This window comes from Pinus tabuliformis, chromosome 1_2 (assembly GCF_031772625.1).
Source record: "Pinus tabuliformis cultivar Carrire ecotype Pingquan chromosome 1_2, CPIR1, whole genome shotgun sequence".
Classification (NCBI taxonomy): Eukaryota; Viridiplantae; Streptophyta; class Pinopsida; order Pinales; family Pinaceae; genus Pinus; species Pinus tabuliformis.
In genome coordinates this window covers 661475738-661481737 of record NC_142298.1, presented here as the reverse complement: position 1 = coordinate 661481737, position 6000 = coordinate 661475738, and positions in this window count along the sequence as shown.

The window sequence follows — 6000 nt, the reverse complement described above, 5'->3', positions numbered from 1 at the left end:
CCTGGTAGATAAATAAATGCATTATATTTTCCACCTGCAACAAGACTATCCGATACTTGAAGTCTGCCTCAACTATAGGGAAGTCCCAACTGATTTTAATCTTGAGTTTCTTGGAGACATAAATCTATGTTCCAATAGCATAAGGACACTTGAGGAATAAATGTAGAGTGTTCCCATCCAATCATTGGCATAAACAACATATTTTAGTGATGAAGAAACCCCATTTTCCTAAGTTTTGCAAACTTGGTATCTTATTCTTGCAAACAAGCCAACCAAAGAGTAAGATTTTCCTAAGCATGTGCCATGTCTAGACCCTATGAAACTAGCTAATTCCTTGACTATCTCTAAGAGTGTATGAGATATATTTGTATGTATTATTTATCTAGTAATTCCCATGTCTTGTGCCCACCTACGAGAAAATACTTTCCTCCCATTTATTCAAAGAAATGGTCGAAATATATAAATGTTGTATATATTCATTCCATTGAGTCAAGAAGTCGTATTCCATTCCTAGATCTACCATGCTCATCCAAATTGGATATAATTGTAAATGATCTCATTCCTTTAAGATTTGTGAAATGTAATAGATTCCCTTCGCATGTAAGAAATTAATGATATTTATAGGCAGGATATCTAAGCCCATCATACCATATGTTGGGTCAATGCTAATCATCATATCCAAACCCGATCCAATATGCCACCTTAATATTCCACTTCCTGGTCGACATTAAAATTTTCTAGATGTATGATGCATTATTTGTGGAAATAATACCCCATCTCACCCAAACCATAGGTTGACTATTCATTAGATATTTTCCAATAATAATCTCATGCCAGAGACTAGAGCCCTAAAATACCTTCCATAAACTATTCGACAATAGTGCCCATCCAAAAAATTTAGTTCTCTTAATACCCCACCCACCCACAGAGAACCTGTTGGAAATCTTATCCAAACTAACCAAGTGTATCTTCCTATCCCTAAAGGACCAAACCATATAATATTTGCAATAGAATCAATATTCCTTATAATTTCCTTACGAAGTTCGTACAAGTGCATCGAACACACTGAGATGTTCTGTAAAAAAACTTGGTCAAGTCCTAATATTCGACTGAGAGATGGCCATTTGTGTGTCGTCAAACTTAATCTAGCTCTGAATTTGTTTGAAAGTCATTGTCAATCCGCTATGAGGTATCTATTAGGTTTCATACTAAAACTAAATACTTGAAGCCTGTATCCAAAGGGAGTGTCTTGACTCCAAAAATCTCAGAAATCATCATAATTCGATCCAACTCAGTTGAAGCATATATAAGTTCAGAATTGTATGAATTCATTTTTAAGCCAGAGGCATCTCATAAGTCATGATAATATGTTTCATATGTATCAATTGTTCAATAGAAACATGTCCAAACCATAAAATATCATCCAAAAACATTAAATGTGTAATAGACGCATGTCTTGTGATAAGAATTCCTTGGAATAGACCATGACCTTTTTCTACCAGAATCCGCCTACTGAGGCCCTCAATGACCAATAGGAACAACAATGGTGATAGTGAAAACCCGTCCTTAAGGCCTTTGTATGCACAAAACAAAATGGATGGTACACCATTTGTAATAACTGCATATTATAGTGCTTGAATGCAAGCCATAATCTATTCCACCATCTTCACATTAAGTATGAGCTTATGTAAAATCAATCTCAAGAATGTATAGTCCACACTATCATATGCCCTATGGAGATCTAGTTTTAAAATAATTGTATCCCTGCAATGATTTTTGATAGTATGTAATGCTTCATGTGTTATAGCAACCACTTATTGTATATGCTTGTTGTTGAGAAAACTGAATTGTACAAGTCTGAGAGACACCTCAATAGCCTATTTGAATTGATTTTCAAAATCAACTTGCACACAATGTTGCAAAGGGAAATGGGTCATAATTTCCTAAATGTCTTAGGGGATGAAACTATGGGAATCGGTGTGATAAAATTTGTGTTTATAGCCCCAAAAAACCTCCTGTGAATCCTGGAGTCCTCCACCATCCTCAATAGGTAAAGACCCATGATCTCTTTAAATTGAATGAATATCTCAACTACCCAACCATCCATACTTGGACACTTGTCTTTGGAGAAATATTTTAGTACATTTAGAATTTGCTCAATAGTTACAAGGGACCCAATTAAGTTATATCCATGCTCGTTAAACATTTGTGGATAATTTTCAATGAATGAAAATTGATTCTCTAACTCAGCAACCTCGTTGGCTTTATAAAAAAATTCAAAGAAATCCATCACCAATTTCTGAATCTCTTCAATCTTCATTGCTTTACCACCCATCCCATTCTCAATCTCGAATATTTTATTGTTTTGTCTCTTGTTTGTAGAGTATTTATAGAAAAATTTAGTATTTTTATCCCCAAGTGCTATCCAAATCACATGAATTTTTAATCTCCATTATTTTTCCTGCATAAGTAATATGTGCCTTTTGTGGGTTTCAAGCTCCACTAATATTTGGTGCATATATGTAGATAAAAATCCCTTTGAATTTGGATCCCCAATCAGGGCCATCTCCACATCAATTTCATTAAGTTCTTTTATGTGTTGAGCTTTCTTATGATTTATCCATTTACGAACAACCCCTTTTAAAACTTTCAATTTAGTAGCCACCATATCCATACCAAATCTTCCCGAAGAGTCTGAACATGTAGTCTAGGTCTTAGCAATCAATTCACATAAACCTTGGTCTTCTAACCATGAATGGTTAAATTTAAAAGGAATACCTAACTAGGCTCTCTCCTCCTACCATTACAGGAAAATTGGAGCATGATATGAAATAATCGTTGAGGATACCTCAGATCTAACAACCCTAAATAGTTCCAGTGAATTCTCATGCAAAAGAATGTATGATGGGATTAGGGAAAATATCAACCAGGTTTTTTTAGAGAAAAGTTCATAGAAATAGTCCCCCAGTGGGTCCATATTACCATTAGATCTTAAAACCTCCTCCCTAGAAATAGTCAAGTTCATATCCCTTGGCTAAAATATGGCACATATATGTTAAGAATGTGGACTCTATGTGGCATGCCATGGAAGGAGTTGGTCATGAAAATACCTACAAAGAATTTGAGATCAAAAAAAATAATTATAGAGGGATCCCACATCGATATCACGATCAAGTCAACCAAAAAATGGCCATCTTAGACACATGGAAGAAAAAAAACTTTCGATGCTTTTGGCCCCTTACCATGGTATCTTTTATTAAGACAATAACAAAACTAGATGATTTAATAATGTGCCTGAGATAAGTTATTTTAGAGGGATCCCCCAACCCCTATATGTTTATAGAAATAATCTTCATCATGTATCTCCGAAGATGAGCATATCTCCTCTAAGATCCTGAGATGGATTAGCTTCTGAAATAGAAACGTCATGTAGATCCAAATTGCCCAAAAAATCATAGGCCTTAGATGCCTTAAGGTGTGGGTCATTTTTGGACCTATCGTGCATTTTCTCCTTCCTCTAAATAGTAATGTTCATAGCTGAAGTTGGGCTAATGGAAAAACCCACAAGGGAGTCCCACTCTTTGAGTATGATGAGAGGTACCAAATCGATGATGACATTGTGGATCAAAAAGTAAATATGACTTCCCAATGAGTTGATAGGAGAAGGGATGGTCAATGGAATGTTTGGACAATTGGAAGATTCAAATGGGATGTTAGGAGGGATCTTATAAGGAGGACCCCTACTTGGGTAAACATCTAATTGAGCATGGGAGTTCATGACAGATCACGACCCTGCTTATGTATGTGAAAGGTATTTAAATAAGGAAGAGCATGCAAACCTTCCCAAGCGAACTAGGAATTATTATATTTAGGGGATGTATTACATGATATCATATGGTCGTCAAAGCCCGGATAACACACCTCACCACCATGTTCAGAAATAAGAGAATTATATACAGGGGATAAAGAAAGAGAGAAATATGATGAACCTGAATTTTTTGTTATAAAAAATTATATTTCCTTCTATGGATATGAGATTGTTGGAGTAAGTTGATGGATGTCATCCAACCTCCCCTCAGCATCCAATCTCTTCCTAACCTCATAGCCTCAAAAACGGCAAGGGAATTTGGAGAAGACATGCCCAGTTTCGTCACAAAATAGATAATGAAAAGGTATCCTCCAATTGTCCTAGCATTGACTGAATGAAATAGTCCTCTAAACCAATTCCATCTCCACTTGAAATCCCCCCAACAATTTTAGCTCAACTAAAATCCATGCAAATCATTTATCCACAGCAATGAGCCCTTCCTTGTCGAGGTACGCAAATATTACAATTGTGTTTCCAATGGCATCCAGTGCCTTGTGGGTCCATAATTTAAGTGGAAACCTAGGGAGTTATACCTACACAAGCTACATGCAAGGAGTCGTTGTTGGTGGGTTAAAACCCACAAACCAATGGCTAAAATTTAAGAAACTCCTAACAATTTCCTAGGGGATTTGTAAAATTCTTGAAGCATCCTCATTATATAGAAAATGGATCCCAAACCACCCATTCATCAAAATGTTGACCTTTGGCTTATAGACGAAAAGTGGCATCCATGTACGATTAACCCACTCTTGCATATTTGACCCCTCCATTTTTGTGAATTCCCACCTACCAACTAGAGTTATTTTTTGCATACAAGCTATGGGATCTCAAAATATATCCTCTCCAAAAACCAACTTCTTCAATTCCCATTAAACTTTAACAGTTTTTGGGTTTTTGTGTTGATGAGAAAAAAAATTGTGTCCTTCCTTTGTTTTCCTCTGTACCTGCAACATTGGGATCACAAAATATAGAAGAGATCATATGATCTTAAGGAAAATGATGTGCCACCTATTGTAACTTGTAAAATAGTCGTCGTTGGAGGACGTGTGGTTTCTCTCCACCTTAATAGTGGCAGGAATAAGTGCATCTGTGTCAGGAGAGGAAATTCCTTGCAGGTCCATGTCAAGCAACAATAAAGGGAAGAATGAGAAAAATAAAAAATTAGTCAGTATCTTAGTCGTCTATTGTTGTCAGAAAAGACCCTGAGAAAAAAAAAACAGAAACTATAACTGCAATGTTTTTTAACATAAAATTATAAAAAAAGTATATATGAAATTATATTATGACATGTGGACAATGAAATATTTTATATATGAAATTACATTATGACATGTGGACAACCAAATATTTTATTTACGATTGAGGGAGTGAATTATTTTTACCTCATTGAGTTGTAATATCAACAACAAATGGAGTGACCACAGTGAAGTTGGAATTAGTAATTTTTTATAATGTTTGTAATCAAGATTAATTAAGAATGTATATCCATTTTTGTTTTTTATTATGTCCAACATTACTTTTATGTTTAGAAAACATTTTATTTTTTATTTTAAGAGAGACGCATTCAACTCCATGTTGAAAATAGACAGAATCACACATGACCCTCATACTATCCTATAAAATGTGCCTCTCCACTTGATGATCTACATTATAGTTAGAGAGTGTTAAACTTCTATGGTTTTAAAATAGGAAAATTGTAATTGTAATCAATGTTCACATTACTAGCGAGAACTTGTTGCCTTGGTAACTTAGGTATTAACAGTCTCAATCTCTAATATATTATGATTAACAAACTTTTTATCTGATATAGGAGATTTATATAGGAGAATTTAATGGTCGTTAATGTAAATTTCATGGAATAAGATAAATTTTCCATGCAATGGACCTCATAGATATTATTTTATGTGAGGTTTGACTTTTGGATTATCAGATTCATTATAAATAGTTAACAAGTGTAGCTACTACATTAACTATTATGGCATTGCCATGTGACATATACTTTTCATGTTTTGGTATTATTTTGGTATCCATACAAAATTTTCTTTTATTTCTAATGTTTATATTAGACTTTGGGGTTTTCCAATTGTTAACGTCATCTAGCCACCACCACCAAGGCTACATAGCCCAATGCA